At 32.9% G+C, this 26,703-nt stretch overlaps 1 long non-coding RNA gene across 1 annotated transcript in view; it reads right to left on the bottom strand.

Annotated features, from left to right (window-relative positions):
* Positions 1 to 949: 949 nt before the first annotated feature.
* Positions 950 to 26,703, bottom strand: part of LOC141554143 (uncharacterized) — a 71,888-nt gene continuing 46,134 nt past the window's right edge. Inside the window, exon 2 of the long non-coding RNA XR_012485785.1 lies at positions 950 to 1,920. This is a non-coding gene — a long non-coding RNA (uncharacterized LOC141554143). The remainder of the gene's footprint in view (positions 1,921 to 26,703) is intronic.

Here is a 26,703-nt window from a genome sequence, read left to right on the forward strand (position 1 = left end):
AATGACTTGATTCAAGCCACTTCTAATAGACTTATGATGGAGAGAACCATGGGTATCCATAAAGAGCACTGTGTGAACTTTGTGTGGATCACATCATATATTTTCACCTTTTTAAATTTTTTTTTCTTTCTCATTTTCTTTCTTTTTGATCTGATTTTTCTTGGCGTAAATTTGGAATATGTATAAAAGATTTGCACGTGCTTAACATATATTAGAGTATTTACTGTATTGCAGCAAGGGAGGGAGAAATATTTGGAACCCAAGGTTTTACAAGGATGAACACTGAAAACTATCTCTACCTCTGTTTGGGAAAAAAAAAAAGAAAGTTATTATTTTCTTTAAAAATGTATCAATTTAAAAAATGTAGCAGTTCCAAGTGGACAGATCATTTGACATAGAGTTAGGAATCATTAGGTTCAAGTCATGTTTCATGTCTTTCTTGTCTTATTATCCTGGGCCAATTCCATCAATGTTAAAAGGGTGAATTGCACTTGATAAACTCTAAGATCTCTTTGAACCCTAAATGTTTTCTTTCATCTATGTCTCTTTGATCTGAAGCATTCCAGAACTTGAAAATACTATCCCCCCATGTGTTTTTCACAAATGATCACTTTGAGGTGGTGATTAGTGGGTTTTTAATTTTTTTTGGATTTCTACTTTTCCCTCTTGTTTTATCACTCTAGGATCTTTTTCTTGGATTATTATTTTTTTTTTGCATTTTTTTATATACAAGTACTTTTTTGGTCACAGCTTTCAGGTAGTCCAATTTTTTTCATTTATTTTCATTTCTTTATCTGTTCTCCAGATTTGTTGTGTTTTTTATAAGTTTTTTCACATTCTGTTTTATTTATTTTCAATGTTTACATCCTGTTTTGTTGTTTCCTGGTCTCTTGTGGCTTTGTTGGCTTCCCCTTTTTCAAATAATTATTTTCTCCTTTCAGACTCTCCATTTCTAGTTAGCTAACTTTTTTCATAATCTTCTTGTTTTTCTTGGATGGTTTTTATTTTTATTGCTTTTTAAAATTTTTCCCCAATCTCTCTCACTTCATTTTTAAAGTCTTTTTAAATTGCTCTATAAATTCCTTCTAGGCCTGTAACCATATAACAATACTCTTTGGGGTAGAAGGGACATTTTTTACTTCACTGTTCTCTTCTGCAGATGAATTACACTTGTCCTTGTCTGCATAATAAATCTCTATGGTTGGATTCTTTCTTCTTTGCCTGTTTATTTATTTTTAATAAAAACAACTATTAATGTAAGCACCTCTAATCCTAGGGGGGTGGTGATGTTTCTAGCTTCACTTCAGTTCCTTCCTCTGACCTGGAACCCCAAACCAAAAGCTCCATCCTCCTGCAAGTGCCTGAAGTCAGTAATATCCTTCTCCCATTGTTTCTGTACCCCCTGGGTGTGCTTCTTCCTTCTCTCCCAGAGTCCAGTCTTTGCAACACACCTGAGCCTTGTGGTACTAATAGAGGTTTCATCAATCTTCCTGGACTCAGATCCCCATTCCTCAGGTGGGAGGTAAAAGTTGAGTTACCAGCCGACCCCAGCTAGTCCCAGGGTTCTCTACTTGCTGTTATTTATGGAGCTAGCCTGGAGGTGTTTTCACTTGACAATGGTTAATCTTTTTCCTAGAGTTTTCCTTCAGTTCTTCTAGGGTTCTGCCCCAAGTCTTCTTTGTTTTACCTGAGGCACAACTTTGTTATTTTTGTGGGGGAAATCTGGAAAGCTTGAAATGTTCTGGCCTATTGTTCCATCTTTCCAGAATCCTCCATGTTTTATATTCTTTAAAACATCCAGTCACTTTAATGAAAAGAAAGATGGAGTATACTGTGACTTTCCCCCTTTTTTCCGTTTTTGTTCAGGATAGCTTCAAAGCCATTACAAGAAGAATGATGAAAAGATTGGAAGAAAAGAACCTGCACACAAAAATGAAAGTGAATTTAATTTTATGATAGGAATAAAATCATTACAAGCCAGATTATTCCCAAAACATTCATGAATCTGACATATAGACAATAAATAAGTGGAAAAAAAGTGTCATTGTTTGTGTTTCAATATTGATTTATTTTTATTATGTCAAGGGCTGCAATCACAATTTATCTAACTTCACTTGTGCTATACAAGGAAGTCAAACTGATACTTAAAAAAGATGAAGTGGATAAGGATAACGGTACCAAGTGACCTATACCATAATGATCATAGAAGAATAGATCTAAAGTTTAAAATCCATCTTATCCAACCCTCTTCTTTTACAGATAAAGAAATTAACAGCCAGAGATATTCAATGAATGGCCAATAGCCAACATAGAAAGCAATCATAAAGGAGAATATGATTCCAAAACATTTTATTCATGTTCAATACATTTTATACTATACTATATGAACTCCATAAGTCCATATTAGAAGTAACATAATACTAAAATAGATACATTTATAGAATCAAAGGAATATAAATAACTTAGAGACAACTCATTACTATTCCATAACAAATTGAAGAAGACATCATTAAGTGTGAACCAACCTTCCTACTTTCTAATCTTTCAACAAATTTTATGAGAATGTTCTATGTACATTTCAAAAGTGTCCTTTAGAAAAAGAGGGGAAAAAACCTTTTCTGAAAAAGTAAAGGTTTTCCTTAAAAGTTTATATATTTCAGCCATAAAATGGATTGCCTTATGTGATATATGATCATTCTATGATAATTATGTGGGAATTTTTTTAAAGAATCAGTTGACAAAAAATTCAAGTATGTGACTCAAGGCAGTATTGGGTATTTTTAGACCTCTTCAAAGCAGTGAATGTTGTATTTTCAGTTAATGTCCTTAAATGATTTATTACTCAATTACAGTCTGTTAATATATATCCCTTTCTAGAGTCCCCAGCGTTTGTTATCAATAACTGATTTAAATGCATTAGAAAGAAGTTGCCCTAAAAGATTATAATATATTTCTTTCAAGTTTGTATCAATATTAATATTAATACTAATAATAGGTAGTCTTATTAACAGCAAATTAAAATTATTCACCATCAATAGCTAATAAATATTCTATTAAAATTTAACACATTTTATTGTCAAATATTGTCTTCTTTATGCATAATATCCAGGGCCTACCAACAGTGTTCCTGGTGAAAGTAGCCATAATATATAATTTCAAAGATTCTTCATGGTTTATAAACATTTTACTTCTTTTTAAAATATTTGAACCATGTTTTTGTATTTTCACTATAATTCCCATATCCATTTTTAATTTGTATTGAAACCACCTTTTTTTCAATGTATATATAAGAAAACCTTATTGGTATTTTTAAACTTTACCTTCTGAGTTTTTGAAACATGTTGTTGAATATGTTACAATTATCTCTACAGTTAATCTTTTTTAAAATGATTGTGAACAATGCAATATGATGTAATCAAGTATCTGACAAAATTATTTTTCTTGCTTCTCTTATAAGGAAATCTTGTTCACCTTTCCATTTAGCTTTAACTTTTACTTTTACTTCTTTCTGAATTTATGCTGAAAATAGCAAAAATAATAAGTTTAAATCCCACATTAACTATGTCAGCTATTTTGTCACAGATAAAGAACTCTTATTTAAAATATCTTTATATAAATTAATTATTATGGTTTATCTTTGTGTTATTTTAAATAAGTATTTACCTAATTTTATCCACTGCTCCTGTTTTTACAGAAATATATTAGGGCTACTGAAGGTAATTTTTTTCTTTGTTTTATTAGTTTTAATGGCCACAATAAAAATGACCAGTATTCTCATGGCCCTATTGTCATCAAGTATTCAGGAAGCAGGAAAGCTGTTCTTTTTAGGGTAATATTTATGGTCTTTGGAACATATAAATTATTTCCAAAATAGCTGGTCAGTAAGTCTTTTCCAAACAAGAATTATTAATCAGAATAAAAAAAAATCTGTAATATCTGAAACCTCAAATTTCTAACTTTTTGTTAACATTTCTATTTCATTTGAATTATTGACCATAATCTGACTCTTAGTTTAATGACATCCAAAACCTTCAATTGCATCTATAAAATATCTCTTTTATTACTCAAGGATATCCTATGGATTTTTGTTCCTGTCCAATGAAATTATTTTCCCTTTATAAATGTATAATAATATGATATAGTGATATATGTAAAGTATTCAAGGCTGTTTAAACAGAGAATAAGTTTAACAACTTATGTGGTTAAACAAGTTCTTTGAAGCATAAAAACTACAAATTTTGCTTCAATGTAGGCTGCTTTATGTTATTTAAGAAGCATTCATGTTTGAAGAGACTTATCATCATCAGATTGAGCACCAAATAAATAAATTTTGTTTTTACTTATATTAACTCATAAATGGATAGGCATGTTTTAATTTTTGAACGAAAAAATTTTATTCTAGGAAACTTATAGATCTGTGAATCATTGAAGACCTACCTGATACTATCGGTCATATCTGACATTAAATATTTGTAGAGAAGATTCTTCTGAACCTTTTGTTTATAATTTAAAACCAACATTAGACCACTTGGATTTACTTCAATATTATGGATAGTACTCATCTGACCTATGATTAGATGACTAATCTACTGTGAGGCACTCAATAATGTAAAACCATATGAATAGGAGTACAACAGCAATCATTATATGTTGACATGTTAACAAGGATAGTTAAAGAATGGGAAATTACTTTTGGAATTATTGAAGATTTGGATTTTTAATGAAGTTTTATATTGTGTTGTTCTTTTTAGTAATCTGTAAAAAGCTACAGTTGAATGGAGTAGGAAGTAGCAGAGAATAATTTGAGGTCATCAAAGAGAAGCTGCATGTTTTTTTGTTGTTGTTTTTGTTGTTTGTTTTTTCATTAGATTGGGACTTTCTGTGTTTCTCTGTTCAGTGATCCACAGAAAAATAGGGGTGAAAATCCATACATTTGTTTTGTTGATTCCCCAGGTAGAGCATGTTTTGTGACAATACCCATATAATGTTTGTCAATATTCTAATAATCTTAGTCTGTAATGAGGAAACTCTTAAAAACAAGTTATTCAATATTTATGATACACCACTTATTCTAAGCCACCAACCAACCACTCTGTGAATATGTTTTGAGAGGCCAGCATTAATGGTTATAACAGCACATGATGAAAATTCTTTGGAGAAATTTACTTTTGGGGAAGGTGAAGCCAAAATAGCAGAGTAAAGGCTGAAATTCACCCAATCTATCCCCCAAACCACTCCTAATTTTTTTTTTAATAATGAATAATTTTTTTAGAGCTTCACAACACCTATAAAGATGAAGTAGGACATATTCAAAGACAACTTAGAAGGTCAGCAAAAAGGTCTGTGGGAGTCCAGTGTGCAGTTCTGGTGCAGGCCATGCCAATATAGTCACAGGCTGGGATGCAGCCCCAGCCCTAGCACCAAATAAGCAAAGCAGGAACAGGTACGTCTAGGGACCTCTGAATCTGCAGCAGAACTGCCTGTTCCTATACCTTTCAGTCCAAAGATGGCAAAGACAATTTGGAAAATCAGTAAAAAAGGTGGGTGGAACCAGTGTGGGAGAATAACATGCAATCCCATTAGAGGCAATGCCAGTGCAATTCTGGCCCCTGCCTCAGCCCCAGACGCAGTCCCTCTAAATCAGTAATGGCACTGGCAATTATTTGACCTTTTAACACTGAGAAGCAAAAGAGGCCCTGGAAGTTCAGCAGCAAAGGTTTTTCAATAGGGTGATAGGTCTTTGGGAAAACAGCAAATGAAGAATGGGCATGGACACTGTGGTGGCAGTGGAGGATTCTCAAGAATCTCACAAGAGGTTGCTTCATTAGCACTGACATAGGACTTTGATGCTTTAGCACACTAGATCATACTGTGGGGCAAGGAAAATTCCAATAGTTCCAGAGCAGAAAAAAAAAATTCCATTTGAAATAATTGTAGACAAAATAAAATATTTGGATGTCTACCAGCCAGGACAAACTCAGAAACTATATGAACACACTTACAAAACACTTCTTATACAAAAAAGTCATATTTAAACAATTTAAAAAATATCAATTGCTCATGGGTAAATTGAGCCAATTTAATAAAATGACAACTCTACCCAAATAGAGCTACTTATTCAGTGTCTTACCAATTAAAGTACCAAAGTATTATAGAGCTAAAAAATAACAAAATTCATCTGAAAGAACAAAAAGACAAGAATATCAATGGAATTAATGAAAAAGCTACAAAGAATGGAGGCCTAGCAATACCAGACCTTTATTATAAAGCATCAATCATAAAAAATACTTGCTAGGGGACAGCTAGATGGCACAGTGGATAGAGCACCAGCCTTAAATTCAGGAGGACCAGAGTTCAAATCTGGTCTCAGACAATTAACACTTCTTAGCTGTGTGACCCTGGGCAAGTCACTTAATACCAGCCTTAAGAAAAAAAGCAAAAAAACAAACAAAAAAAAAACAAAACCTACGTGCCAATGGTTAAGAAATAGAGTGATAGATTAGTGGAATAGGTTAGATTCACATGGCATAATAATAAAGACCTATAGACACCTAGTATATGATAAACTATGAAACTCAAGCTTCTTCGATAAGAACTGCTCCTTCAGGCTTTATTTTTATACTATATCATCATCATATACATTTATTTAGGTCAACATAGTCTTTAGACATGTGTCTGACTTATTGTCCTTTATATGTTACTATATTTGACATTTATTATTTTAGTAAGTTTTTTTATGATAAAATGTTAATTATTGATTACATTATGTGAAGCTAATAATTAAAGGTAAATTTTATACAAGGTTAAATATCAATGAATTTTGTTAGTTTACTTAGGTCTTCTTTGTCAATCCTATGGATTGTTTGATTCCTCTATTTCTCTGACTTTGAACCATGTACATAGACATTCGAGCCAATTCCTTGTTATACTTTAACCAGCTTTTGGTTCCTAGATATTGATCTTTTCTGAGTCTAGGTTGGTAAACACCATTATTTCCTAGACCTTTGGATTCTCTCCCACAGTGACAATGCTTTCCATGGTGTTCTCTCCTTTATCATTTGTCTCAGTGAGAGATTAGTTTTATTAGGACAGAATATGCATGTAAAATAATTTCTAGTTAAGTTGCCCAAATTCTCCTTGTAACCAGATATCTTTAGATAATGTTTAGTGCTGTAATCAAGCCAATTATAAGTTATATAGGAAATAGTAGTCCACTAATGAGAATCATAGAAGGAAATGTTCCTGCATGAGTGCTGTGCACATTTGATCTCAGTGCTGGGCTTTGCCAATCAGCTTAGATATTGTGGTTTCCAACACATGCCTGAATGAAATGGATCTTTTTTGCAGATCTTTGAAATTATCTTCTGCTGGTAATTTCTTACACTCCCAATATTTGCAGGTTCTGCCAGTACAGAACTAATTCAGAGGCTGGATTTGCTAATTAGTCTGAGGGTTGTGGGATAAGGTCAGAAAGAAAGGGGTTTCCTCTCCACCATCTTGCACCAACCCCCATTTGACAAAAAAAAATGTAAAGAAAACTGGAAAATAATGTCAGAAACTTGGCACAAATCTACATCTCACACCACATATCAAAATAAGGTCAAAATGTGTACATGATTTTGGTATAAAATATTTTACCATAAATAAATTAGGAGAGCAAGGAATAATTTACACACCAGATATTTGCAAAAAGGATGAATTTAATGACCAAAGAACTACAGAAATTATGGAATGCAAAATGGTCAATTTTAATTACATTAAATTAAAAAAGGTTTTGCACAAAAATCAATACAAAGAAGATTAATAGAGAAGTACAAAACTGAGAAAAAATTTACAGGCAATGTTTCTGATAAAGATCTCATTTCTAAAATATTTAAGAACTGTGTCAAATTTGTAACATATATCATTCTCACTGTGATAAGATGATGAAATTAAAGTCTTCTAGAGTCATGTGAAAAAATGCTCTAAATCATTATTGATTACATAAATGCAAATTAAACTAATCTGAGATACTACCTCAGATTGACTAAGAAGACAGGAAAAGATAATGAGAAATGTTAAAGGAATGTGGAAAAATGCTGGTAGGTTTATGAATTTATCTAACCATTCTGGAGGGTAATTTGAAACTGTGCTCAGGGGACAGAGACAAGGTGGCAGAATAAAGGCAAGAACTTGCCCAACCTCTTCCCCAAATTGCTCCAATTTTCTTTAAATAGTGACTCTACATAAATTTTAGAGCATCAGAAAATCCAAGAATATAGAGTAGAACATTTGAAAATAAAAAAGCTTTAATAAAAATATATATGAAAAATAAATAAAATAAAATAAAATCAGTCTTTTCAACATTTTTATAAAACAATAATGTTCTATTACCTCTATATACTCCTACTGGTTCAGGCATACCCCAATTGATGGGTATCTACTCATTTTCCAATTTGTTGATACTACAAATAGAGCTACTACAAAATTTTTGCACATGTGTGTTATTTTTCCTCCTTCATGACTTCTTTGGACTACAGACCCAATAGTTTCATTGCTAGGTCAAAAAATTGCATAGCTTTATAGCTCTTGGAGCACAGTTGCAAATTTCTTTCTGGAATAGTTGGGTCATTTCACAATTCCACCAACAATGCACCAGCAAAACTCCATGTTTTTCCACATTGCCACCAACATTTATCATGACCTTTTCCTGTCATCTTAGCCAGTCTAAAAGGTGTGAGTTGGTACCTCAAAGGTGTTTAAATTTGCATTTCTCAAATCAATAATGATTAAGAGCATTTTATATGACTGTAGATGACTTTAATTTCCTCATCTAAAAAGTGTATGCTCATATTCTTTGTCCATTTATCAATTTAGAGATGACTTGTATTCTCATATATTTTAGTCGTTCAGTATATATTTTAGAAATGAGAAGTATGCCATAAACACTAATTGTAAAGATCTTTTTTCCCTAGCTTTGTGCTTGTCTTTTAATCTTGTTTGTTTTGGTGTTTTCTGTGCCAAAATCTTGTTAATTTAATGTAATTTAAATTTTATATTTGCACATTATAATATTTTCTGTTTTTTCTTTGGCCATAAATTCTTCACTTCTCCAAAGATCTGATATGTAAATTACCCCTTGTTCTCATTATTTATGGTATCATCCTTTATCCCAAAACCATGTACACATTTTGACATTATCTTGGTATGGGATGTGAGATGTAGCTCTATGATGAGTTTCTGACATTTCATTTTTCCACTTTTCTCAGCAATTTTTGTCTCTGATAGTTATTAGCTATTTGACTATGTCATGTAACTTTTCTAACCCTCAGTTTCTTTATCTACAAGATAAGAATAATAATTTTCTAAAATGGTAATATTTAAGTAATTTATTTCCTTTTCTTTTAATCTGGGCAATTTATATTTTTATGAATATCCTTTCCTTTTGTTCAATTGCCAGATTTGCTATCATATAGTTGGACAAAATAGCTCCTTATTATTGTTTAATTTCTTTGTGATAAGTTCACCCCTTTCATTTTTGATGTTGGTGATTTGTTTGTTTTTCTTTCCTTTATTAAATCAAATTAATCTTTTGTACAAACAAAACTAATGAAAACAAGATTAGAAGGTAAGTAACAAATTGGGAAAACATTTTTACAGTTAAAGGTTCTGATAAAGGCTTCATATCCAAAATATACAGAGAATTGACTCTAATTTATAAGAAATCAAGCCACTCTCTAACTGATAAATGGTCAAAGGATATGAACAGACAATTCTCAGATGATGAAATTGAAGCTATTTCCACTCATATGAAAGAGTGTTCCAAATCACTACTGATGAGAGAAATGCAAATTAAGACAACTCTGAGATACCACTACACACCTGTCAGATTGGCTAAGATGACAGGAACAAATAATGATGAATGTTGGAGGGGATGTGGAAAAACTGGAACACTGATGCATTGATGGTGGAGTTGTGAAAGAATTCAACCATTCTGGAGAGCAATCTGGAAATATGCCCAAAAAGTTATCAAACTGTGCATACCCTTTGATCCAGCAGTGCTACTACTGGGCTTATATTCCAAGGAGATACTAAAGAAGGGAAAGGGACCTGTATGTGCCAAAATGTTTGTGGCAGCCCTTTTTGTGGTGGCTAGAAACTGGAAAATGAATGGATGTCCGTCAATTGGAGAATGGTTGGGTAAATTATGGTATATGAATGTTATGGAATATTATTGTTCTATAAGAAATGACCAGAATGAATACAGAAAGACTTAGAGAGACTTACATCAACTGAAGCTGAGTGAAACGAGCAGAACTAGGAGATCATTTACACTTCAACAATGATACTGTATGAGGATGTATTCTGATGGAAGTGGATATCTTCAACACAGAGAAGAGCTAATCCAATTCCAATTGATCAATGATGGACAGAATCAGCTACAGTCAGAAAAGGAACACCGGGAAATGAGTGTAAACTGTTAGCATTTTTTGTTTTTCTCCCCAGATTATTTTTACCTTCTGAATCCAATTCTTCCTTTGCAACAACAACAACAAAATTCGGTTCTGCACATATATATTGTACTTAGGATTTACTATAACATATTTAATATGTATGAAAATGCCTGCCATCTAGGGGAGGGGATGGAGGGAAGGAGGGGAAAAATTCGGAACAGAAGGGAGTACAAGGGATAATGTTGTAAAAAATTACCTATGCATATGTGCTGTCAAAAAAATGTTATAATTATAAAATTAATAAAAACAATTTTTAAAAATCAAATTGATCAGTTTCATATATTTATTGATTTTTTCATAAAATCAACTCTTATTTTTATTACTTCAATAGTTTTAGTTTCAATTTTATAAACTCATAAAACAATTATTTAAAATATATAATTATAATAAATCTATCTTACATTATTTAAAATATATAGGGACACAGATATATAGAATGCTTTAATTCTAAATAATGTGGCAGTCTTAGACTCACGAGGAAAAGGGTTTTAAAACAATTTTGTCTCACCTATCCTCAAAACTTAATATTGAGCATGTTCATAGCAGTGGTAAAGACTGAGCTCTCAAGTACATTGCATGTATATTTCTGGAATTATTTAAGTTGCAATTCAGTCAACTGCTCATTATGCCATAAGGAATTCTGTTATTTTTCGGAAGGTATTTTTTTATTTTATAATTATAACTTTTTTTTGACTGTACACATGCATGGGTAATTTTTTTTTTACAACATTATCCCTTGAACTCACTTCTGTTCTGATTTTTCCCTTCCTTCCCTCCACCCCTTCCCCTAAATGTCAGGCAGTCTTATACATGTTAAATATATTATAGTATATCCTAGATACAATACATGTGTGCAGAACCGAACAGTTTTCTTGTTGCACAGGAAGAATTGGATTTAGGAGTTAAAAATAACCTGGGAAGAAAAATACAAACAGTTTACACTCATTTCCCAGTGTTCCTTCTCTGGGTGTAGTTGATTCTGTCCATCATTGATCAGTTGGAACTGAATTAGATCTTCTGAAGGTTTTTCTTGAAACTTTTTAATTTTTTATTGTATCTTAATGTTCCCAAGTAACCTTTGGATTTCATTTAATATCTGCACGTGCTAATTGGCCTTACTAGTGAAACAAAGAAAATAAATTACATAAAGGAGCAATTGTTTCCTTTTCCCCAGAACCATTGTAAAGATCCATATGGTAAATACTGAACACATTTCTATTCTTTATAATTCTTCAAATAATTAAGATAAGGAAATATATTGTGAAATAGATATCATATTTGAGATATACATGAGAAGTTCTATTAAAGTTATTTTATTTAACTGAAACTAATCAGTAAAAATGTGGAGCATGAATTGTTTTATTTTGTCAGGAAGATTGGCTCCTGGGGGAAATATTGACTTCCAAGTAGTTAAACTGAAAATGAAGATTGGCACTTTGCAAAGACACTAACATCAAGGCTCTGTTGGACATCATTAATGTGAAAAACACTTTTTCAAGGCAAAACAAAATGGAGTGTTCTGATGTTGTAAAGGGCTTGTTTTAGGATCTGTTTTTTAAGATCTTTCATCAAATGGGAAATTAGAGACTCTTCACTGGCCAAGTTACCTGAATTTGTATTTGTATGGGTAAGGAAAAATAACTTGTTCTTCTTTTTATTTCTTTTGGTAGAGTTACTGGGTTGGAACTTGTTTATTGAAAAGTTTTTACTATTCATGCTTATACCAATTATTAAATTGTTTTAATTGCAATAACAACAAGAAATTGAGGACACAGGTAAACAAAAGTTAAGTGACCTGTTAAGGAGCAACAAATTAAGAATATGAGGTAGGATTGATCTAATATATTCTCTCCATTGTGCTGTCTTGCTATTCTATGTAGAATCAGCCATTCTTTTCCTACCAACTGCATCCATTTTCAGACAGTGCTAGCATTTTGTAAAGAGCGGATCAGTCCATTATTTTCCACCTGTCTCTTTCTAGAACTCTTATTTTGGTCTAGTTTGTTAAGCCTTTCCTTGTCAGCCTTTATTTCCATAGCAACTATCTACAAATTTCCTACTTTTTTGTCCTTTCTATATGAGGTATCCATTTGTGTCCCATTCAAAACTAATATCAAAACTTGATGTTCACTAATGCAAAACAAATCACCATCTCTATCTCCTCTGTCACTCAGCCAATAAATATTTATTAATCACCTACCTTGTGCCAAGCTCTGTACTAAGTGCTGGGGATACAAAGAAATACAAAACAATGTCCTCAAGGAGCACTTCATCTAGTGCAAGAAGACAAACATATAAGGAAGTATATAATTATCCCTGCTACTAGGGGATAACAAAGACCTGTAGCCAGATGGAAATTATCAATTGTCTCTCCTGGGCTTTTTAAAAAAATGAGCATTTGCAGTGATGAAAATGGCAGGTCATATTAATTACATTAATTATATCGAAGAAATATTAATTCAGGAATACTAGGATCACTTTCTATCATCCTCTTTAATATGAAGGCAGCACTGATTTTTTCCTCTTTTTTTTTTTTTTTTTTTCCTAAAATGGAGATTGGATTCCCTTTATCTTTCAATTTTCATTCTCTCTTTTCCTCTTTTTCTCTCCTTGGGCAGTGTGAGTTTTAATGATTTAATAACAGTTCTCTCTGTCATAAATGATAGTGGCGGGGTATTACTTGGAAAAGAAGTGGAAAGAACAATTTTCTTCTTTTTTTTTAAAGGAATTGGGAAAAATGAAGTATATAGAGGTATTTGCAGTGTAACGTAGATAACCTCAGTAATATTCAACTTAAGGAGAATCATTATTGTTGTTTATAATTTAGTTAACATACATGTTTGCAAAATTCCCTTTATTGTGTCCAGTTTTTTTCTGAAAATGAGAGGAACCATTCTACAAATGTTACCCACCAAAAAAAAAAAATAAATTAAATGGCAATGTAAATGTCTTAGTATTTTTAGTATTTTTTAGGCAATTTAAATGTCTTAGTATTTAGTATTTAGTATTAGTATATAAAATGCCTTTTAACAGAAAATGAGTATGTATATATTTAGTGGAAAAGTAGGTCAAATTATTTTGCTTTTACTCGTAAATAAAAAGCTCAAATCCTTTGGTGGATCAGAAAAATGCCTACATTGATGTAGTTCTCACAGAAATATTTCATTTGACCATACTTTATTTACAAGTATTTTGGATATTAATACTTTGTATTGAACAAAGAATTACATAGATGCTTTATTTTGGCATGATGATGTCTCTGAGTTTTCAAAGACAATGACACAAAAGAGCAAAATTGCTCTTTTTTTTTTTTTTTTTTTTTTTTTTTTTACTGGAAAAGCTTCAACTTTGGTGTTCTCTGAAAACAGAGCTAAGTAAGTCTGCAGAGCAAACTGAAATTGCTTTTCTAGGACTAGCCTAGCTACCAGAAAAGAAGCTTATTTAAAGCAAGTTTCCCATAATTGATTTTAAAAATATATAATATCAATATTCAAATATGTAATATTTGTTCCCCGATGACTGAGTTGAATACTACAGGAGAGATTTAATTATATTACTTTTTTTTTCATTCTTACAATAAAAAGTATTAGATAGAAAAAAAGTGAGCAAATAAATAGGGCAAATACATTGAAGGGGAAAACTAAGGAGTTTATAAATCTGGTTTTATAATGCCTCCTACCTGCTTACTTTTTCATTATTTTTCTTAAGATTCTTGACCTTTTGTTCCTCTGGGTGAAATTTAAACCTGCTGCTGAATAGAACATCAGAGCAAAAAAGGAAATATATCATCCTGCCTGTCAAGTAAGGAAGCATTTTTTCCTGTACAACATCCAAAATAAGTCTAAGTTTAAAATGTTACAAGGTTAAGAATTCTGTAAAATATTTTCTGATTAAAATGAAATCAACATATATATCAAAGGAAAGAATTAACTATTATTTAATGTATGTTTGAGAAATTTTACCTAAAAAAGAATCATAGGTATCAGTGAAACACTCTTAAAAGGCCAAAACACCTTATTTTAATTATCATGTCTAAGCAATCTGAATTATAGTGTTTGTGGTTAATTAGGACAGTTAATATTTATTTTCAATATTTATCTCCTAGAAGCTCAGCTTATCTAATATGTTCATATCTAATATCCAAATGATATAAATAAAAATTAATCATTCATGTCAGTGTAAGGCTTACAGGTTTTCAAGAGGTTATTTAATGAGGGCTAATTAACAAGTATGAATGGGTTGTGTTCTGTATCACTAATAGGATCGATGAGATAATGGATTTATCAAAGAAAAGAAGTATTTGGTATGTATATCCAATCTCATAATTCCTTAAGCTCCATATGGAAATAATATTTTTTGTGGAATCAATTGATATTTGCTATTTTTAAAATTTGAAAGTTCTCATATTTGATAAAATTAGTTTCATGGATTATAGAAAAGAGGAATCTAGTCTCTTTTTGTTTAGAGCTAAAACAGTTGATTTCTGGAGAAAACTACCATTCATCATTAATAATCACATATTGAAGACTAAATGGTCAGTAAAATAATTATGCATTTATTAGGGCTATAGATTGTCAAAAGTGTAAAAATATAAAATTTAGACTCTGCTTTCAAATGAATAATTCATTCTATCAATGCATTAAACAGATTTTGTATTATTTAAAGCTGCTAAACTGAACTGATAAACATAGCCTAAAAAACCCCCTGTATTAGGGCATATGGTATAGTGAATAGAGTGGTGCCTGCCATGAAATAAAAATAATAATAATAATAATCTTCCTGAGTTCAAATGTGGCTTCAGCTATTTACTAGCTCTGTGACCCTGGGCAACTCATTTAATCTTGCTTGTCTCGATATCCTCATCTATAAAGAATGAGCTGGAGAGGAAATTAAAAATCACTTTAGTACCTTTGCCAAAAAAATACCAAATGTAGTCATGAAGAGTCTGACAAGATTGTGTCTGAACAACAACAGATAACATACTAAAAAAGAGTTAACTGAAAAATTAGCTCCCAAATTTTCAAAGAATCTTATCCTTCAGAGTAACTCCCAAGACAACTGGTAAATAAGATTTGCTCAATGATATTATGAATTGATAATATGGTCAAATTTTTGACATTATTACTAGCACAGTAAAAATAAAATAGCATATGCTAAATTCCAAGAATGGTGGCAATATGATATACAAATGATATAAATGAAATTTAAGTGTTTTTTTAAGGAAAGGGGGAAAGCCTTCAGAAAAGAAAATGACTGAAGCTTTAAAAAAAGCAATAATGTATGTAAGTTATTGGCTAATTTGATTTTTTAAAAAGAGAAGAAAATTAAATATCTTGTATCAAAAACAAAAAAGTGTTAAATCATTACCAATGAAGAAGAAATTAAATCAATCATTAGCAAATATGCCTAATTATATGCCATTAAATCAGATAATCTGAGAGAAATCAACAAATATTTACAAAAGTAAAAAAAAAAAAACTACAAGATTATAAGTAGTTTATTTTTACTTGTCTATTTATGTCTAAATAGACACATCTTAGAAAAAAAAATGAACAAGTTATTAATAAATTCCCTAGAGAGCAAAAACAAACAAAAACACTGCTACCAAAAATCAAAAAGAGAGCCAAATGAGTAATCTAGTGAATTTTATCAAACATTTTTTAAACTATTTCCAATACAATATAAGCTATTTGGAAAAAATAGGCACAATAGGAGTTCTAATAAATTGAATTTATGACACAAATATGGAGCTGATATCTAAATGAGGGAGACCTAAAACAAAGAAAGAAAATTGTAAGCCAGGTTCCCTAATGAATATGAATGCAAATATTCTAAACAAAAGACTATCAAGGTAATTATAGCAATACAATATGGAAAGGATTGTATACTCTCATATTTATACCAGGATTGTAAGGTTTGTTCAATATTAGGAAAACTATCAACATAATTGACCACATCAATAATAAAACCAAAAGAAATCATATGCTTATTTCAATGAATACTGAAAAGTTTTTTTGAGAATATACAGTACTCATTCTTAGTATAACATTAGCAAGTATAACAATTAAGGGTGCCTTCCTTAAATTAATAAGCAATTTCTACCTAAATCCATCAGAATGCATTAACTGTAATTGGGTGAAATTATTAGATATAGTGCTAGAAAAATTAACTAAAACAATACAAAAAAAAAGAAATGGAAGGAATTAGAATATGCAATCAAGAAACAAAACTAATACTCTTTGCAATGATATATTATACTTTGAGAATCATAGAGAACCAAATTTAAAAAAAATCTATTTGAAATAATGACCAACTTTAGCAAAGTTTTTTTTTTTTTTTTTTTTTTTATTATTATATATATATATATTTTATAATATTATCCCTTGTATTCATTTTTCCAATTTACCCCCCCTCCCTCTATTCCCTCCCCCCGACGACGGGCAATACCATACATTTTACATGTGTTACAATATAGTCTAGGTACAATACATGTGTGCGAATATCACTTTCTTGTTGCACAATAAACATTAGAATCCGAAGGTACATGCAACCTGGCAGACAGATATTAGTGCTAACAATTTTCATTCCCCTCCCAGTGTTTCTTCTCTGGGTGCAGCTACCTCTGTCCATCATTGATCAACTGGAAGTGAGTTGGATCTTCTTTATGTTGAAGATTTCCACCTCCATCAGAATACATCCTCATACAGTATTGTTGTTGAAGTGTACAGTGATCTTCTGGTTCTGCTCATTTCACTCAGCATCAGTTGATTTAAGTCTCTCCAGGCCTCTCTATATTCCTCCTGCTGGTCATTTCTTACCGAGCAATAATATTCCATAACCTTCATATACCACAATTTACCCAACCATTCTCCAACTGATGGACATCCATTCATCCTCCAGTTTCTAGCTACAACAAAAAGAGCTGCCACAAACATTTTGGCACATATATGTCTCTTTCCGCTCTTTAGTATTTCTTTGGGATATAATCCCAGTAGTAGCGCTGCTGGGTCAAAGGGTATGCACAGTTTGATAACTTTTTGGGCATAATTCCAGATTGCTCTCCAGAATGGCTGGATTCTTTCACAACTCCACCAGCAATGTATTAGTGTCCCAGTTTCCCCACATCCCCTCCAACATTTGTCATTATTTGTTCCTGTCATCTTAGCCAATCTGACAGGTGTGTAGTGGTATCTCAGAGTGGTCTTAATTTGCATTTCTCTGATCAGTAGTGATTTGGAACACTCTTTCATGTGAGTGGATATAGTTTCAATTTCTTCCTCTGAGAATTGTCTGTTCATATCCTTTGACCATTTATCAATTGGAGAATGGTTCGGTTTCTTATAAATTTGGGTCAGTTCTCTATATATTTTGGAAATGAGACCTTTGTCAGAACCTTTGTTTTTAAAAATATTTTCCCAATTTGTTACTTCCCTTCTAATCTTGTTTGCATTAGTATTATTTGTACAGAAACTTTTTAGTTTGATGTAATCAAAATCTTCTATTTTGTGATCAATAATGATCTCTAGTTCTCCTCTGGTCATAAATTCCTTCCTCCTCCACAAGTCTGAGAGGTGGATTATCCTCTGTTCCTCTAATCTATTTATTATCTCCCTCTTTATGCCTAAATCATGGACCCATTTTGATCTTATCTTGGTATATGGTGTTAAGTGTGGATCCATATCTAATTTCTGCCATACTAATTTCCAGTTTTCCCAACAGTTTTTTCCGAATAATGAATTTTTATCCCTAATGTTGGAATCTTTGGGTTTGTCAAAGATTAGATTGCTATAGATGTACCCTTTTTTGTCCTTTGTATCTAATCTGTTCCACTGATCTACCGGTCTATTTCGTAGCCAATACCAAATGGTTTTGGTGACTGCTGCTATATAATATAGCTTTAGATCAGGTACACTTAGACCACCTTCCTCTGAGTTTTTTTTCATTAGTTCCCTTGCAATTCTTGACCTTTTATTCTTCCATATGAATTTTGTTGTTATTTTTTCTAGGTCATTAAAATAGTTTCTTGGGAGTCTGATTGGTATAGCACTAAATAGATAGATTAGTTTGGGGAGTATTGTCATCTTTATTATATTCGCTCGGCCTATCCAAGAGCACTGAATGTCTTTCCAATTATTTAAATCTGATTTTATTTTTGTGGCAAGTGTTTTGTAATTTTTCTCATATAATTCCTGACTTTTCTTTGGTAGATGGATTCCCAAATATTTTATACTCTCAACATTTGTTTGGAATGGAATTTCTCTTTGTATCTCTTGCTGTTGCATTTTGTTAGTGATATATAAAAATGCCGAGGATTTATGTGGATTTATTTTGTATCCTGCCACTTTGCTGAAATTTTGAATTATTTCTAGTAGTTTTTTAGCAGAGTCTTTGGGGTTCTCTAAGTATACCATCATGTCATCTGCAAAAAGTGATAGTTTGATTTCCTCATTTCCTACTCTAATTCCTTGAATCTCTTTCTCGGCTCTTATTGCCGAGGCTAGCGTTTCTAGTACTATATTGAATAGTAATGGTGATAGTGGGCAACCTTGTTTCACTCCTGATCTTACTGGGAAAGGTTGCAGTTTATTTCTATTGCATATTATGCTTACTGACGGTTTTAAATATATACTCCTGATTATTCTAAGGAATAATCCATTTATTCCTATACTCTCAAGAGTTTTTAGTAGGAATGGATGTTGGATTTTGTCAAATGCTTTTTCTGCATCTATTGAGATGATCATATGGTTCTTATTAATTTGATTATTAATATGGTCAATTATATTAATAGTTTTCCTAATATTAAACCAGCCCTGCATTCCTGGAATAAATCCTACTTGATCATAGTGTATTATCTTGGAGATGATTTTCTGAAGTCTTTTTGCTAATATCTTATTTAAGATTTTAGCATCAATATTCATTAAGGAGATTGGTCTATAATTTTCTTTCTCAGTTTTCGATCTACCAGGTTTAAGTATCAGTACCATGTCTGTGTCATAAAAGGAGTTTGGTAGGACTCCTTCATCCCCTATTTTTTCAAATAATTTATATAACATTGGGGCTAATTGTTCTTTAAATGTTTGGTAGAATTCACATGTGAATCCATCTGGCCCTGGGGATTTTTTCCTGGGGAGTTGATTAATAGCTTGTTCTATTTCTTTTTCTGAAATGGGACTATTTAAGCAATTTATCTCCTCCTCTGTTAATCTAGGGAGCCTATATTTTTGGAGAAAGTCATCCATTTCACTTAAGTTATCAAATTTATTGGCATAAAGTTGGGCAAAGTAACTCCTTATTATTTCTCTAATTTCCTCTTCATTGGTGGAAAGATCCCCCTTTTCATTTGTAAGACTATCAATTTGATTTTCCTCTTTCTTTTTTTTGATCAAATTTACCAAAGGTTTATCTATTTTATTGGCTTTTTCATAAAACCAACTCTTGGTTTTATTTATTAATTCAATAGTTTTTTTACTTTCAATTTTATTGATTTCTCCTTTTAATTTTTGTATTTCGAGTTTAATTTTTGGTTGGGGGTTTATAATTTGGTCTTTTTCTAGCCTTTTAAGTTGTAAGCCCAATTCGTTAATCTTCTCTTTCTCAATTTTCTTCAAATAAGCCTCTAAAGATATAAAATTTCCCCTTATTACTGCTTTAGCTGCATCCCAAAGATTTTGATATGATGTCTCATCATTATCATTATCTTGGGTGAAATTGTTAATTGTTTCTATAATTTGCTCTTTCACCCAGTCATTCTTTAAGATGAGATTATTCAGTTTCCAATTACTTTTTGGTCTATTTACCCCTAACTTTTTACTGAATGTAGCTTTTATTGCATTGTGATCTGAGAAGAAGGCATTTATTATTTCTGCCTTCCTACATTTAATTTTGAGATCTTTATGTCCTAATATATGGTCAATTTTTGTATAGGATCCATGAACTGCTGAGAAGAAAGTATATTCCTTCCTATTGCCATTCAGTTTTCTCCAAAGGTCTATCATACCTAGTTTTTCTAATGTTCTATTTACTTTTTTAATTTCTTTCTTGTTTGTTTTGTGGTTTGATTTGTCTAAATCTGAGAGTGCAAGGTTGAGATCTCCCACTATTATAGTTTTACTGTCTATTTCTTCTTGCAGTTCTCTTAACTTTTCCTTTAGAAAGTTAGATGCTATACCACTTGGTGCATATATGTTTAGTATTGATATGGCTTCATTATTTATGCTACCTTTCAGCAGGATATAGTTTCCTTCCTTATCTTTTTTAACGAGATCTACTTCTGCTTTTGCTTGATCTGAGATAAGGATAGCTACCCCTGCTTTTTTGGCTTTACCTGAAGCATAATAAGCTCTGTTCCAACCTTTTACCTTTACTCTGTATGTATCTCCCTGCTTTAAGTGTGTTTCCTGTAGACAACATATTGTAGGGTTCTGCTTTTTGATCCAATCTGCTATCCGTCTCCGTTTGATGGGATCGTTCATCCCATTTACATTTACAGTTAAAATTACTAATTCTGTATTTCCTGCCATCGTATTATCCACAGATTATACTTTTTTCCCTTGACCCCCCTGATCCCCCTCCCCGATATTTAATTTACAAACCCCCCTTGTGACGCGCAACCCTCCCTCTTTTTTTTTTTTTTTTTTTTTTTTAGAATCCCTCCCCCCTCCCTCCAAGTCCCTTCACTTATTCTCCTTTTCCTTTCCCCTTTTCCTCTCCCCCCTTTTAATGAGGTGAGAGAAAATTCTCTGAAAAACAAATATGTTAATTATTTACTCTTTGAGCCTCTTCTGATGAGAGTAAGATTCACACAATGATTCTCCCCCTCACTAAGTTCCCTCAGATATGGTGTATTTTCTATGTCTCTTCCTGGGATGTAGTTTCCCTCTTTTTATCACTCCTTCCCCTTTTTCTGAACCGACCTCCTTCCCTTTACCACACCCCCCTTTTTTTCTTTTATATCAGTAAAATCAAATTATCCTTGAGTATTTTTTATATACCCACAACAAAGTTACAGTTCTCAAGGGTTCTGTGTACCTTTTTCTGTTTCTCTTCAGTCTTGTGGATGTAGATCAAATTTTTTGTTTAAGTCTGGTTTTTTTCTTAGAAACATATAGAATTCCTCTGTTTCATTGAATGACCATCTTCTTCCATGGAAAAAGATGCTAAACTTAGCTGGGTAGTTCATTCTTGGTTGCAGTCCTTGATCTTTTGCCTTACGGAATATCAGGTTCCAGGCCCTTCTATCTTTTAATGTGGAGGCAGCCAGATCTTGGGTGACCCTTATTGTGGCACCTTGGTATTTAAATTGTTTTTTTCTAGCTGCTTGCAGGATTTTCTCCTTTGTGTGGTAATTCTGCAGCTTAGCCACAATATTCCGTGGTGTTCTTTTTTTAGGGTCTATTTCAGAAGGAGTTCGATGAATTCTTTCCACATCTACTTTCCCTTCTGTTTCTATTATCTCTGGACAGTTCTCTTTGATAATTTCCTGTAAAATAGAATCTAGGCTCTTTTTTTGGTCATAGTTTTCTGGAAGTCCAATAATCCGCAGATTATCTCTCCTAGATCTATTTTCCAGGTCTATAGATTTTCCCAGTAAGTATTTGACGTTGTTCTCCAGCTTCTCATTTTTTTTGTTTTGTTTGACTGATTCTTGGGTTCTCTGTGAATCATTCATTTCTATTTGTTCCATCCTGACTTTTAAGGAGTTATTTTCTTCTTTCACAGTTTTTAGTTCTTTTTGTAAATGCCCAATTTCATTTTTAAATGAATTATTTTGCTCTATTGAATTTTTTTCCATTTCCCTAATTTTTTTTTTTTGAGAATTATTTTCTTTTTCCAATTCAGAAATTCTATTTTCTTGAGACTTTTTTATCTTTTCCAATTCAGAAATCCTACTTTCCTGTGTTTTTTTAACCTTTTCTAATTCACTAATTTTGTTTCCCTGCATCTCCTGTGAATTCTTTATTTTTTCCAACTCCAATTTCAGGACGTTGTTATTTTCTATCATAACTTCCCTTTCCTTGCCCCATTTTTCTTCGATCTCCCTCAATTTCTTAAGAGCTTCTTCTAGGAGAGAGTTATGTGATGGGGGGCAGGAATCGTTCCCCTTTAGGTTGTTATCTTCTGAATCTTTGCTGTTAACTTCCTCGGGGTTGGATACCCGCTCTTTCTCTGTATAGAAGGAATCTATAGTTTTTCTAGCTTTTTTGCTCATACTTAAAAAATGTTTTGGGGTCTGTCCCTGGGGTAGGAAATTATTTACTTCTTTACCAGCTTCCTCCCAGACCGGATGGATGCAGCGGCCCCTGCGCCCGCGCTAAGATAGAGCTCTGGGAGAGAGTTCCCCACCCCCTCCCTGGAAGCGCCTCAGAGGTGATTAGCACTGCTGTGCTTCGAGGGCGTAGAATAGTGAAGACAGCAAGAAGCTCAGCCTATGTGTCCGGGTGGGGAGTGGACGTCTGCAGCAGGTGACGTGAGAAGCCCCTGCGCTCAAACTGGAAGTGTCTGCCAGAAACCGCGGTCCCTAGTTCAAAGGTTCCGCTTCTCTGGGACTTCCTGGAGCTGAGTTCCACTCCCTCCAGCTAAGCTAGGCAGTGTGTGTTGCCTTGGGCCGTATCCACCCACTTGTCAGTCTCTTAACTATTCTCAGGAGGTAGCTGAGGCCACACCCCCTGGTGCCTGAGTCACCCCCAGGGTCCGAGGAAAATCTAATCAGAGCTCCAAAATATTTTGGCTTTCTCCTCTGAACTGCCAAACAATTAGCAGAGAAGAGCCAACAGCCCGTGCCAGATTCCTTAACCTCAGTGGCTTCTCTGTTCCCAGAGCCCCTCCCAGCGCAATGGGCGCAGCGTGCTCCCACCCCACCGTCTGTGCTGGTCTTTCTTATTCCTCCCCTGAGAACTGACCTTTCCTATTGAAACTCCAGATTCTCTTCAGCTGGTAAGTCGTGCTTCCAGTCCTTGTGGTATCTATCAGTCCTGAGCTAATTTTGAGACTTAATTTATCTAATTGGTTGTGAGGGAGTGAGGACGTTCACTGAGTCGTGTGTTTCCTCTCCGCCATCTTGGCAAAGTTGTAGGATACAATTTCCATGTAGGATAAAAATATTTAGAAGACAAAAGCCTACCAGCAAGAGATAGGAATATAAATTTCACTTATAATAACTCTAATCAATATAAACTACTTGGGAGTCTACCTGCTAAGACAAATTACAAGAACTATATCACAGAGTACTTCACACAAATAAAATAAGACCGAAACAATTGGCTGAGGGGGGTGGGGGGGGTAGGGGCAGGGATTATCAATTGCTCATGGATAGGTAGAGCCAATATAATAAACATTTCAATTATGTCTAAACTAATTTACTTGTTGCCACATAAATCAAACTATCAAAATTATTTTTTTAATTTTAAAATGTATTCATGTAATATTTTTCTAGTTACATTTGAAACATTTTTATTAAATATTTTTAAAACATTTGAGCTCTAGATTCTCTCCCTTATCTCCATTCCTAATCCTATTAAGAAACTATGTGTAGTTGTTAGGTTCTTACTAAGTGCTAATGAAATAATGAGATGATAGGTTCTTACTAAGTGCTAAGTTGGTATTTAACAATTCTCTAGTTCTAGCCTTTAAGGGAAGTTTTATCCCTTTGAACTTCCGGGGAAGAGCTTAATGTTCAAAAGAAGCAAATTCATTGGTAGAAGTAATTTTCCCACAAGCCCTTGGGTTATCCCACGCCCATTCTCTGGGAAGATAAAAGAGGGCGGCACTCTGGAGGAGAAGGACTCTAGGTCAGAGTTGGTGGCTTTCTACAGGAATAAGAATCTGGCTGAGAGATTGAGTTGAGACAGCAGATCTCCTCCCAGAGAGCAATGGGCAGTTTCTAGAAACAACAGAACTTTACACGTAGTGGAGTTCCCAATTTTCTGGTTACTAGAGAAAAATGGGGGAGTTAGGAATCCAGCTGTAGAGGCTGAAGATGCAACCATAACTCCAGTAATAACAACAATGATGAGAAATTATACTCCCTGCCTGGAGAAGGGGATATGCAGTGATGGTGATGGAGGGCATAGCTTGATTTCCACCTGGTTGCACTCCTTTTGACTTCTCGGTAATGTTCCACCCAAGAACTTCTTCATCCTGCAAGATCATAGCCCTGAAACTCCTACCTTACCAGTACATTGTACAGCTGCTGTCCCTTTGATTGGCAGTCAGAGGGAAAGCCCTACCCAGAATTTCCTTTTAAGGAAGATGCTTAGGGCAGTCATCTCTTCAATTCCCATAGCACCCACTCCCCCTTCTGCACTTCTCTACCATGATCCAAATTAAGTCTTTTTCCTCTCCTTCCCTTTTTAAACATCATTTTGTTCACTTCTTCCTAGAATGTAAGTTCTTTGATAGAATGTAAGCTTCTTGAAGAAAAGGACAGTGTTTCCTGTTATTAATACTCTCATTGCTTAGCACAGTACCTTGGCAAGTGCATATTAACTGACTTTCAAGAACAGTGTAACTATTATTACCTTTGATTCTAATATTGCTACAATATTTGTACTTTTTGGGAAAATGGTGATTAAAAAAAAAGAAATGAGAAGACCAGATGAACTAGACTAATTGTACATAGAGAAGGTGATGCAACTTTGAGGGCATATCAATTCTAATTATATTTGAAAGAGGGGGAGAACAATATAAACATCAAAAACATTGGTTCTTATTATTATCCAAAATTTCATTTCTTCAAACTATGTATGAGAATAATCTACAGAGACATTAAGGTCATTTCTCATGAAGATATGAGAAAGGACTAGGCAGACTTTCTTTCTAAAATGATATTCTACAGCAGACTACACACATCTTTACACTCATACAATTGACAGAAAAATATGGAGAACACAAATTCCATTGATTTTACTATTTGTTGGCTGCTAAGAGTTTTATGATAGGAACGGACCCTAAATGCCACTTCCAAAAGCTTAGAGGAGAAAAGACACAATGCTTTGTGAAAGGAACAATAAAGAAGTAAGTTTGGTTGGATCTTAGAATTTGGGGAAAAAATAAAATATAATAAACAAGACAGGAAAGTAAATTGAGTCAAGGTGGTAGAGGTTTTTTAATAATAGAGTTTCTATTTGATTCTAGAAACCATATGGAGATATTGAATATTTAATAGAGTAATTACAAGTTTAGAAAAAACTATTTTAGTTACTGTGTGGAATTTCTCTTAGTTATTTTTGTAGGTAACATTTTGTTGCTTGCATCAATTCCCTAGGAAAAAAAAAAAAAAGATCTTCCTAAATGAAATCCATAATTATTCAAAGTTTGACATAACTATACAGAGAAATAACTAAGAGCCTAATTATGATCCACATCAGGATACCCATAATAATATATATCTATGACATATACAATAAATAACTCTGATCTGAGCCCAGAATTGAACAAGCAGAATAACTAAATTGTTTTGGAAGGCTGACCAGGTGTTTTATGAGCTTGGACTTCTTTCTCAAACAAAGGACCATCTTTTTAACACTGTTTTTGTTGTTGTTGTTGTTGTTGTTGTTGTTGTTGTTTGCTTGTTTTGTTTTGTGGTTTGTTTGTTTTTTCTGGTGATTTGTGGCTGTGAATCACAGAACACCAAAGGCTTTGAAGAATTGAAAATGAGGAGAGGCATATAAGTAAGTTTAGCAGGCTGCCATATATTACAAATGATAAATAGAAGTATCAATATGAAGAATGATAACTATGGGGAGAAAAAGGAGCTGATCACAGAATGAGAAGATTAAATAACTGATAGAAAGTCCGGATGCTCTTGGGTGTCCGTGCAATGGCAAGATCTCTAGAAGGCATATTATGTGGGAAGAGGCCATAGAAAAAAACAGCAAAGAATGAATAGGTGTGAATTAGTTTTGATTTTATACTTTGAGATCACTGATCCTGTGAGTGGAAATTAGATCTAGAAAATAGTGAGAGAATGCTAAAACATATAAAAATATTGAATAACATTCAAGACTAATTCCAGAAGAATTCAAGAGAAAATTCTCTTCTGTAGAGAGATATATTAATGTCTCAAGATCTTAACCAAAATTGAATAAAAGCTTTACCTAAGATAATCATTTTAATTTTTCAATGGTATTATAGAATTTGAGAAGATAAAAGATAAAAGACAGCATTTAATCTCATCAAGTAAGTAAAGCTTCTTTGATACCAAGTTATGTAT

This window comes from Sminthopsis crassicaudata, chromosome 1 (assembly GCF_048593235.1).
Source record: "Sminthopsis crassicaudata isolate SCR6 chromosome 1, ASM4859323v1, whole genome shotgun sequence".
NCBI lineage: Eukaryota > Metazoa > Chordata > Mammalia > Dasyuromorphia > Dasyuridae > Sminthopsis > Sminthopsis crassicaudata.